Below are 12,452 nucleotides of genomic sequence, written 5' to 3'. Positions count from 1 at the left end.
GATGCATTGTGACATAATTTACAGGATGACCCTTTGCGTTTCTAGAGAAGTCCCTGTTATCAGGGACACAATGCTCTAGCACCGCCTTTTACTTTATTAAGCTAATGTGTTTTGGGAGGCGAAGTTTTGGTTGATTCCAAGTGAATTAGTTGGACTGGCACACCTGAACGTGGTGACTTGTAAAACTCCTCGTCGCCAGTTTATGTAGTGATCACCAACACTGGTAAGTTATGCAACTTCTTTATTGAACAACCTCGTACAGCATGGTGAACCGGTACAAGCATAAGGAGGGCACAGCATCAACTGGTCCAAACATTCTGTACATTTACTTAAATACCAAGAACATACACACCATTCTAATTCTGCATTCCTTATTACACTGACATGAAAAGAGCAGGTGACCGTGCATCGAGAAACCACGTGACAGTGCATCGAGAAACCACATCACAGTGATACAGATTGCTACAGTTAATACAAACACAGAAGAGCAAGTAATAAAGGGGTAGAAACAGATTGCAGGAAAGTTGGAGGAAGCAGGGGAGAATTGACATTTGGCTTTTAGTAGGCAGTAGTGAGAATCGATATTATAGGTGTGGTTACACTACCAGATGTCAAGATCTGGCCATCACTGACCGTGATAGGCTGGAAGGGCACACATCTAGTTACAATGTAAAAAGTTAGAACGGGGTATTAAAAAATTAGGAAGAAATGGCGCTCTGCTGATAAACGTCAGTGATGTGAGCTTCAATGTCTGTATGGTGCAAAACAGGGAGGGGAGACCCCTGAAACCCCTCGAATTGTATAGGACAAATAAAATTTGACCTAAAACCAAGCAAAAGAACAATCCTGTGCACACATACAATTAATTAAATCAAAATTGACATGAGTAAGTACAACTTGACAAAAGAAACATCCGTATATATATTAGTAATTCTGTTTAATATGCGTATCCAGCCGACACGTGTTTCATCGTGGGACGTGTAAACCACGACTCTTCAGGGCTGGAAAGAATACAAAACATTTCATGCTAAGACATGTGCCACAAGCCAAACGATTGCAAAAATTATATTGCATAATCCAAACGTAGAATACCACGCCAATGCGGAGATAAAAAAGAAGAAAAACACCACTGCTCCAAGAAGGTACTGAAGTGATGATAAGACAAAGGTATAGAGTAAGCCTGCACCACCAATCGGTGAAAAGACACAAAGAGAGGGAAGGAAGGAAAAAAGAACGATATTATCCCCAATGCACCAAAATAGAATGAAAGGTACAAAGGCTATGTTCCCTGTGAGTACAAATTCTACAAAAATAAAATAAAACGTCCATACCTGAAGCTAATGCCAAAATGACAGTAGATACTGAAAAATAGAACAGTACGAACAAATAGTAAAACGAATGTGTGTTCATAGGTGCCAAGACAATAATCCAAAAAGCAAGTCTAAAAAACAGTAAACGAGAGTATCTTACCCCTCCACCGGTGATAATTCCAACCCGGTAGGGTAACGCAAAATGTGAGCGATTGTAAATGTTGCTGTAATTTATGTACTCTCTTACTCTCTTAATTCTGCTATATCTTGTGATTGAACTTTCTACTTCATTTTATGTAATTCAGAACGATGACGTTTTAAGTGCTCTGTGCTTCAGTACATACTCTCTCTTGTTGTTGGACTATTTTTAGTGCCTATAATTTGGCACTTGTGTTTTATCCTGTATAATTTCTTACTGTATTCATATTTTTTCATTGACTGGTGTAATGTTTGATAACTGTCTGTCCAGTCATGTGTGATTGAATGCGCTACATGTCATACACTTCGTGTTTCAGTTGACCTTTGTGTTAGTCTAGGATATACAAATAGTGATACATGCAGGACGGGGATGCCACTGGTATTCACTGTCCTACCTCCTTCTCTCTTTCTTCTGCCTCTCTCTTTTACCTCCCTCTTTTCTATCCTCTATCTAGGGGATTGAATCAGATATTTTTATCGTAGACTTGATTGGCTCCAGGTTGTGATTGACACTTTTCTGATGAGCTTAATGGATTGTTTTACACCGTATGCTCTGAGTTTTGTTTTTCCCTTGTTTGACCATTAGAGACTTATATCGAGGTTAGAGAACCGTGTCTCTTTTATGGGATTACTTTGTACCACTCGCGTTTTGCAGCTGTGGTATTTTGTGATGTTTTTCTCTTTTAAACATTCGGCGGGTAAAAAATAGCTTGTGACACATTGTGCGTGGTGCCTGGATTATGTAAATATTGTGGGGGTTATCCTTAAAAATAAATTATGAGTAGATTTAATTTCCTTTATTTCCGGCACTTCGGTTTCGATCGGCTACAGTGCACTACGGTCCGTCTTCTTCCGGTGCTACTCAATATACTTATTTTAACGTTCTAGTGTTTGGGCGCTTCCTGACATATAAGCACTTCCGGGTCACGAGTCTCGAATTCACTCGCATACGGAATGGATGCCGCCAGGATGTTTTGATACCTCTTTCTACTTGTAAGTACCGAATTAATTTCTAATTTTGTTCGTTTCTCTTGAATACGGCATAGATGCTGACTTGGTATCTTTTCTATCTTAGATTAAACATCGTGGGAGGCATTATCGTTACCTGACTTTGGCTCCTGCTTTCGTCTTTATTTCAGACACTTGTTTGCATAGACGTTTTCTAGCAGAAATCGTTGCCTGACACTTACGGGCTGGAATTACTATTTAAGGATACGTTGTCTTTACCACTGATTTTTACGTGACTGGCGGCAGGAAGTCATCTAAGACCCTTGTTTTTGCTGAATTTTTGGAGGTACGAATTATTTATGTATTTGGTTTCTGACCTACGTATCATATACGATTTTTCGTGCAATCTACATTGGGTGTGTTATTTTTCATTTGTACAGAGACTATACCTATTTGCTCAGATCTATTGACCCATCGCTCACATTTTGCGTTACCCTACCGGGTTGGAATTATCACCGGTGGAGGGGTAAGATACTCTCGTTTACTGTTTTTTAGACTTGCTTTTTGGATTATTGTCTTGGCACCTATGAACACACATTTGTTTTACTATTTGTTCGTACTGTTCTATTTTTCAGTATCTACTGTCATTTTGGCATTAGCTTCAGGTATGGACGTTTTATTTTATTTTTGTAGAATTTGTACTCACAGGGAACATAGCCTTTGTACCTTTCATTCTATTTTGGTGCATTGGGGATAATATCGTTCTTTTTTCCTTCCTTCCCTCTCTTTGTGTCTTTTCACCGATTGGTGGTGCAGGCTTACTCTATACCTTTGTCTTATCACTTCAGTACCTTCTTGGAGCAGTGGTGTTTTTCTTCTTTTTTATCTCCGCATTGGCGTGGTATTCTACGTTTGGATTATGCAATATAATTTTTGCAATCGTTTGGCTTGTGGCACATGTCTTAGCATGAAATGTTTTGTATTCTTTCCAGCCCTGAAGAGTCGTGGTTTACACGTCCCACGATGAAACACGTGTCGGCTGGATACGCATATTAAACAGAATTACTAATATATATACGGATGTTTCTTTTGTCAAGTTGTACTTACTCATGTCAATTTTGATTTAATTAATTGTATGTGTGCACAGGATTGTTCTTTTACACATCTAGTTACAGCAGAGGCCGGAGCCAGACCTAATACCCTGGTACCACCAAGAGTGAGGCGAACCCAAACCAGGATACGGAGAATGAATGTCCAGAGAGAAAACAGAAAAACAACCCGAGAGACGGGAAGGGTTAGTAAGAACTGAACCAGCGCCTTAAACCCCTTCGCTAATAAGTCATCTTTCTGAAGGGCAGCTATTATGGTAGAAGGTCGAACATTGAAGTAATAAAAAATAGAGGTGTCTTTCTTCTGTGGCCACTTCCCAAAATGATGGCTGTTTGACTGCGTTTATGGTCTAAATAACATCACCGGTCATTGGAATTAACAGGAGAACAAACAGAGCATTGATGTCTGTATTCCAAACAAGAACCGAGGTAAGCTGTCAAAAAGACGGGACTTGGCAAAACAAACATTCGTTAAGCCAAATAACGTCACCTTGTGTGAGCAGGCTTAACTCGCACATGTGGCCTGGTAGCGACAGCTGGTATGGAAACCTACGTTTGCTGTGACGGGCATTGTTCTAATGACAGGAGCGAGGGGAGAGTACACTAGGACATTGAGTGATAACCCTTACAGTAAGGTGTTCAGTTCTGCCTTTGTATGATAGACACGTAAACCACCTTTCTTTTTCTGTGGTGTGACGTCAGAGTTTGCCAAGCAGGCAGCGTATGTTTACCCTACTTGCAGTATTCAGGTGGGAATGTTTCGTGCAAGGCCGCCTTCTGTGGCCTATGACTGCTGATGGAAAGTGCAGCTGTACCCCATTGCTCCGCATAACGTGGCGTACGTAAGACGCAGAGGTCACCCCGGTCTTTACTTCCGGTAAGAGAAAGGTCACAGTGCTCTGCAGTGTGCCAGGGATGGAGACCAAGCCTCGTCTCCGGCTGGGACATGGCGTTACCGCTGTAGTCACAGACACCCGAGAAGGCGGCTGCTGCGCCTCGCCAGCCCCGGCAACAACAGCTTCTTTCTTTGCTCTCTGAAAGAAAAGCCCGCAGCAAATCTAACAAGTTAAGGCCGTTATGCATGATGAAGTGTTGAAATATCCCACGGTTTGCTGTTGTTTACTCATTCTGTGACACGAAGCAGGCACACACTTGGTAAAGAAAAGCTGCTGTATTGGTCTATTTCATTAATAATAAAAATAAAATAAAAGTGGTGTGTTCTGGGACTTGTAGTCTTTTGTTTTAATTCAACCAGTGGGTAGCATGTAATAACAATGACGTAAAAGGAGAGCCGAGGCATACAAGCATCACGTGTATCCGCCTGCCTTGGGTTGAAGCAGCAGAGTACTTCCTTTTATTGTAACTTGCTTTACACATACATCGCCTTATAGCATGGGTACTCGCAAACTTTTTGTCGGGGGCCAAAATTACAATGTGGTTTGTGGCCGAGGTCTGCACCGATGGGGCGGGGTCAACAGGGGTGGGGTCATTGGGGCGGGGCTAGAGTAAAGACAAAAATCACCTTTTCAAAACATTGCTAGACATTTTACTACCATCCGGCCAGTATCTTCCCCCATACTCTTTGGCATATATGTTAATAGTTTGAATTACAACTTTTTCAAACAGTTCAATGGTAATTTGTTAAAAAATGTGCCTTTCCACTGAAAATGCACTTGGGTCAAAATGTCTTTTTCAAACCTCTGCCTCACACTGCTTCCACATACCCGACTGCTCTTCCAGCTGCTCCTATACACCCCTATGCAGTGCTTTAAATGGGCCGGTACTCACAGATGTAGTGATCGTCTGATCACTGGTCTAGTGTGCAGCCTTGTACTGCAACCACACTTTACACCCACCCCTCACAGGCGTCACCAGTCAGGTGACCCTGCGAATAAAAGGGGCCGAGGGCACGTGCTCTGGGCCAGTTCTAGAGTGTACCCTCTGTGTCCGTGTGGTCATTACCAGGGTATGGGGGCCTAGGGCCCTGCACCATCACAACAGGTACGGAGTACCGGCACTTCTGGGTTTTTTTCTTGGTGAGTACCGGAACTTCTCCAGGACTGAGGAGAGTACCAGTACTCCATGTGAGGTTTTCGGTGAAATGGTCATGTCGGCATGCACAACATTCCTACTATAGCATACACTTTCATGCCCATTTTCCGTGAGGAGCCACTGCATTGAACGTGGCTCACGTGCGTCTTCCTAGATGTTGCAGTGTGGCAAGGAAGGGAATCCCTCCAAGAGAGCGGTTTCCAATGGCGCCCCCTTCCTTCTTTGCCACTGCAGCTGCGAGCACCCAAACCGCAACAAAACGAAGAGGACCATATATATCTAGCTAAGCCCAGCGAGGGACATAGAGGATCGTCTTTGTGCTTTGAAGTACCGCAGCCAGATGGAGGACCCAGCTAAGAGGGCATCATAAGGCAGCCAGCAGCAGAATCTGCCCTCCATCGCGCGCCAGACAGGACAGAGACACAAATACTGGGCGTTTGATAATATTTTAAGAATCTGCAAGGGCCGCCCATGATATTTAAAGATAGGACTCTACTCGCCCGTATTCATTTTTATAATGGCTTTTATGCCCCCCCCCCCCCCCCCCCCCAGTATTTATCAGTGAAGGATAGCCAATACAGTTCGACCACAAGTTTTAAAAAGCTTTCTTTACTAATCATGCAATGGTAAGAGGGCAAAATATCGACTTTAAGTGATTTTCATAATGTTTGTATTGGCTAGGCATTGACGATGCTAGTAAAAAACAGCCGGGTGGCAACCCTTATTTACATAGCCTTGAACTCTCCAGTGCACACAAGGATTCCTCCAAATCCGGAGTGGCCAGGACTTTGAGGGGCCTGAAATGGGTGCAGTAGAGGGCCCTGTGTTCATGTCCACTGGCGGTGGCTGCCACGCTAAAGGAGGACCAGCCTTTTCTTAGATTGGAGGTGAGGAGTGGGGGATGAAGAGAAAAAGGGTCAAATAAGTGACATAGGGAAGGGTACAAAAAGACATAGAAAGATCAGAAAATAGTAAGCAGAGTAGTGAGATGAGAGAATGGCGCGCATCCTCCTGGTGTGATGAGATCAGGAGCATTTGGACTTGATAAAGGAAGTGTGAAAGTCTAATTGTGCCTGCCAGTGGATCACAAAGGTGATCAGACAACATGCACATCCAATACCTAGCCTCTCAGAGGAGTGTACAGAGCAAAAGTTCCATATGTGGCAGTTTTAATTATGATTCTGTAGGTAAGTTTGTGTAGGAGGCATGCAGCAGATGAAATATTGTCAACAGGAAAAGAAAATGTTGCGTTTACAAGTGAGAAGAGAGTGACAACATGTACATCTTTGTCCATGTGAGAGGGCTGGGTGAAGAGAAGGTGAAGCAAGACTGTCATGAAGATGGAGATATTGTGAGAGTTAAAAGACTGCCACTAAGGTGGAGATAATGTGAGAGATGAAGGATATCGGAGAGGAGAAAAATGATGCATGTGCCCCATAATAAAATGGTGTACAGTGGAGAATGGGATTAATTGACAAACGCCAAAAAGCACTACCCCATCCAGATCTTACAATGTCTAATTCACAAACTCATATTTTCAGACTTGAAACATTTTTAATTCATGTGGATCTTATTAAAAGTTTACCCCTATCTCCGTCTCCTAGTCACAACCACTTGCCCCGCCCCCACACCAGCAGCCTAATTTGCTGAGTGCCTGCACCTATTTTTTCCCATTTAGAGCACTGCCCCTATTGCTCTGCCTGGAAGGGGTGTGACCCCGTACATTCCCTTATATACCTTGTATCCAACCTTGCCTTTTCCTATCCCTACCCTTTGGCTTACTGCCCCCTTCTTTGGTGCGGAGAGGACATCGTGGGACACAAGCAGTAAGCTTTCCAGAAGGCCCCGTAAAAGTCAGCTGTGAAATTGCAACAGCTGACTTTTAAAGGGCCTCTGCTTCCCACCATGTGTGATGTCACAGAGGTGGGCAGTAAACACAGAACAGGGCCGCTGTAGAATACGTAGTGAATACGTATTGAATCTGCGCAGTATCCGATTGCTCTCTTTAGGTTTACTGACACTTTTGAAAAAATCATGGGCAAGGTCTGCGGGCCGCAAATGAAGGCACCTGTACAGTGGAGGCCATCGTGGATCGGGGACGGGAGGGAATGGGGTTTAAAAAAGAAAAGAAAAAAACGTACCTGATCGCTGCATCTTTCCTCCATCTCTCTTCCAACATCTCTCTCCTGGGTCCGGAACAGGAAGCACCCAAGCTCCCCTGAGCCACTCACAATGCTGCAATGCAGTGTCGTTTTTGGTCTGAGCGCCGTGGTTCGCCGCTCAGCCAGGGAATGGGAGCCTGGGCATGTTCTCCGTGCAGGCTGTGAAGCAGCCTACATGGCGAACATGCAAAGTGTGCATGACGGTTTGGCCGGCCCAAGAAGGGTGGCCAAACATTCATGGACGCTTGGAGTGAGCAAACCATTTCTCCCCCATCTCCTCTGTCATTGGAGCAGTCCCCCCTCCTCTCGCAGCCTTCTGTGCCGGGTGCATAGTGGTGAAGTGGTGTCGGAAACCACTGTCAAACCCAATGGAGAACTTTAGGAAAGTGCAGCTGCTGTAATGGGCGAAAGTGTTCGTGGTAATTTAAACGTGCATTCTTGAAGAAGAGTCCCTGAAAGCAGAGGGAACAGAGTCTGTCACTCGGGAGTGACCAGGAGACTTGGAAGACGAATGCCCTTCGATGTACAGTGCTTCAGGGAAGATGGCGATGACCTTGACTCTGTAGCTGTGAAGATCAGGCGACGCTGAGGAAGACCAGGACCCGAATGGGAAACAAAGGTGACCCTCAAATAGACTGAGTCGCGAGAGGACCTCTAGCAACTCACCAAAGGAACAGGCCACGGTGTCCACGAGGCATTGTGGCTGAAGATATTGGTGGAAGGCGTTTCCAGAGGTTGGGGCTACTTGGAGCCCAATGCACTTGTTGCACAGTTGCCAACAAGTCTTTGCACTTGCAAAATAACACTTTGCACAGGGGTTCGGTTATTGCAGCCCCCACGAGGGATACTGGCCTCAAACTCGTTGAGAGGACAGCTCAGGCCTCGAGGGACATAGAAAACATCCACCTGTGTTGTTGAACCCTTTGGAGTCGGCAGGAGCTCGGGATTAGCAGACCAGTCAGCAGTGTTGAGGTGCCTGCGAATGCAGGGAAGTGACTCCTTCACTTCAAGGGAGATTCCTTCAAGTGTCTTTGATGCTCCACAGGCCTTGGAGGGTTTCTGTACGAAGCACGGAAACAGACGATGCAGCAGACAAGCAGGGAGACTAAGTCGGGCCCTTACGCAGTCCAGCGAAGTCCAGAGTGTCCAGACGGGCGAAGTGGAAGTGGTATTGGAATTGAATCTTGTCCCACGACGAATCTGGGGACCTACACCCAGGTGAGCCCTTAAGTACCCTAGGGAAAGTGTTGGGACGATTCAGGGGACCCTCCAGAGTTGAGCCAATGGCTCCCACGACTGGTCGGAACTGGACTATGCACAGGGGCACAAAATGTGCCCCTCATGCAGACTTTCAGGCACTAGCAAGCGCACCCACCCGGTCCCAAAACACTAAATACTGTCTGGTAGGTGGTCACACCTCCGAGTGATAGGATGCCTAGTGTTTCACCTTCCTCTGCTCAAGCTTGGCTCAGCCGCAGGAGGGCAGAAATGTGTCTCTGGTTGGCAGCAACCATTTTATGCTGTCCGTGGCTAGAAGGTTGGCACTGGGAACACAGAGCCTAACGGAGGGCTCTTCCAGTGTTTGGAATCATACCCCCACACTGTTTATGGTGTGGAGGTATGATTCCAACATGTTTGATACCAAACATGATGAGATTTGTTGCAGCCATTTTCGAGATGCTCATTGCGTAATTACGTGATGTCCCTCTATATAGTATATGGCTGCTTCACTGACAACCCGGGAAAATGGACTCTGTAGGCTGCAGGGGTGTCCTGCTCATGCAGGGGCACCCTCTCACTTGGAACCAAGCACCCTGCCTTCAGGATTGCAAAGGCCTGCTATAGGGGTGACTTATATGTTTTAAGTGCAGTGACCCAAGATATCGTAAACCTATATCTTTAGTAAGTGGTGTAAGCACCAACTTACACAGGCTGCAGTTCCATTTTGAATAGTCTCTCATGGGTGGCATAATACATGCTCAGCCTATGGGAGACCTCTGGGGTACCTATGCCCTGGGTACCTTAGTACCATATACTAGGAACTGATAAGGGTACCCTAGTATCCAATGTGGGATGTACCCAAGTATTGAACACAACCATTTAGGGAGAAAGCAGATAGACTGGGGCCCTGATTAGCAGGATCCCAGTCAGACTAGTCAAAAACAGCATCACATCAAGCAACAAAAAGTGGGGGTAACCATAAGAAGCAGATCCTACTTTCCTACAATTACCCTTCTCCTCAAAGGTATCTGTTCTAGAATGTGTGTATTCGGTACCCTTCTCCTCAAAGGTATCTGTTCTAGAATGTATGTAGTCAGTACCCTTCTGCTCAAAGGGAGCTGACCTAGAATTTGAGAGACTACAATATACATACATTGTGATTCGTTCTCGATAAAGACCTGCATCTTATGAGCTGTCCAAAATTGTGGTATGCTAATGTATACCTTTTGCTTTGTCCTCTACTTTCTCCAAAAGCTTTCTCTAGTTCTTCTGTTGTCTGTGTGCGACTTATGCGTACTTTCAGGCAGACGTTTTAATTGCCGTCCCGGGCTGAGCATGTTTGTGCCGATAAGTGTGAATCTTGCACGCGCTTTCATAAGTTTCAACTTATGTAATTAAGAATGTGTAAATAACATGAGACTGTTTACAAAAGGCGGAGTCACTTGGGAACCGGTCGTTCTGTGACTCCCAATTCAAACTTACAAATAATTATCCACAATTGTACATTGAACTTGTGCATGTTTCCTTTCTGTAGGAAAGAAAATATTATTTTACAAATGTATGTATTCAGTACCCTTCTGCTCAAAGGTAGCTGATCTGGAATATATATACTCAGTACTCTTCTGCTCAAAGGTATGTGGCCTAGAATGTATGTACTCGGTAATCTTCTGCTCAAAGGCATCTGACCTAGAATGTATGTATTCAGTACCATTGTGTTCAAAGGCATCTGACCTAGAATGTATGTAATATATTCAGTACCCTTCTGCTCAAAGGTAGCTGATCTGGAATATATATACTCAGTACTCTTCTGCTCAAAGGTATGTGGCCTAGAATGTATATACTCAGTAATCTTCTGCTCAAAGGCATCTGACCTAGAATGTATGTATTCAATACCATTGTGTTCAAAGGCATCTGACCTAGAATGTATGTAATGTATTCAGTACCCTTCTGCTCAAAGGCATCTGACCTAGAAATGTATGTAATGTATTCAGTACCCTTCTGCTCAAAGGCATGTGACCTAGAAATGTATGTATTCGGTGTCCTTCTGCTCAAAGACAGCTGACCTGGAATATATGTATTCCCTTTGATCTATGTAACTGTCCTTGCATGCTATCTTAACCCTGCATAGGTTGACATTCTTGTTCAGACTTATGCAGGGCACTTTTCTAACCCCCAAGATGTGCTTTTTAACCGCAGTCTAAAAAATGTGCTTGCCACTTTCTAATACATTGTGAGAGAAATATAGAGCTAAAGAAAATACAATAAACCAATGCCAGTGTAACATGTATATATTGGTTTAAACTGTTGTTGAAATCAGTTGGAGGATAGAATGCATATATTTCAGTGACTCTGAAAAGCAGTCTTCGTACCACAGCGTGTAAAAAACACACAGCACTGTGTGGCCTTCCAGGAATCTGTCCAGGTATTGGAAACCCAAAACTTTGTTACGACTTTTTATAGAGTGCAACATATGCCACTGACACTTCTTGGTGCCAAATCAAGCAGATGATGAACAGTGAGTGTCAGATGACCCTTGGTGGCCTTCAGAATAACTGGTAGCCTTGCCCTAGCCTTGCAGATTGGTTTGAGGAAGTTTGGCTGCCAGTTGTTTAGAAAACGTGGGCCCACTAACACTCCGAGTCAAAGGGCTCAGGTTTTGAGCTGGAGGATATGAGATGAACTTGTTCATGAGAAAAGATGATCCTAGTAGTGAATGGAAGAAGTTCTAATATGATTAGAGAAGTGATACCTGTGGCTTCCACCGCCATGCATAGATTTTACGGAATGGAGATTGTTGAAGATTTGAAGTCACAAAAGGGTGTAAGGCCTGTCAAAGAATGCTTTTTGTACTGAACAAATATTGTGATGCTTTATTAATTGCATACTTCCAGCAGTGACCAGGCCAGGGACGGCATTTTTGAGATGGACTCATCGGAGGCATCAGCCTGTTTTTCTTTTTTCAGTAGCAGAATCACCATTTCACTTCTTGAATTAGGGAGGTAGAACTCCAGGTGTTAGGTTGACATTGTTGTTGGTAAATTAAGAATTTGGGAATACTTTGTAAATGGCAATCTTTAGGCCCAACGGCAAGCAGGGTGAATTTGAAGAAACTGTTTAATAATTGGTAAAACCAATAGAGAATCAATAGCTTTAGAACGGTCGCGGTAGCAGTGTTCTCGATGGAGCAGCAGCTCCTGTCTACCAGTGGACACAGCACTGGCTCTTTTTTTAACTTTTCTGACTCCCAGGATCTCCTGAACTGCCTCTTTTATCTTGGCGAGGTACACTTCACTCGAAGCGACAGAATTCATGAGGAGGTAATGGTGCAATACTGTAGAGACCTAAATACTTAAAGCCTCCTAGAACTGGTCTTAAACGATCAATCAATCGGGGTTTTATAGAGCGCGCTACTCACCCGTGAGGGTCTCAAGGCGCTGGGGGGAGGGGGTGTT

At 44.3% G+C, this 12,452-nt stretch overlaps 1 protein-coding gene across 2 annotated transcripts in view; it reads left to right on the top strand.

Annotated features, from left to right (window-relative positions):
* LIFR (LIF receptor subunit alpha) overlaps positions 1–12,452 on the top strand; it is a 636,999-nt gene that overhangs the window by 96,318 nt on the left and 528,229 nt on the right. The gene's annotated exons all lie outside the window — the stretch shown is intronic.

The sequence above is a fragment of the Triturus cristatus genome, chromosome 2_1 (assembly GCF_964204655.1).
Source record: "Triturus cristatus chromosome 2_1, aTriCri1.1, whole genome shotgun sequence".
Classification (NCBI taxonomy): Eukaryota; Metazoa; Chordata; class Amphibia; order Caudata; family Salamandridae; genus Triturus; species Triturus cristatus.
Note: the sequence above shows the minus strand (reverse complement) of the source record. Positions and strands in the feature narration are given on the sequence as shown.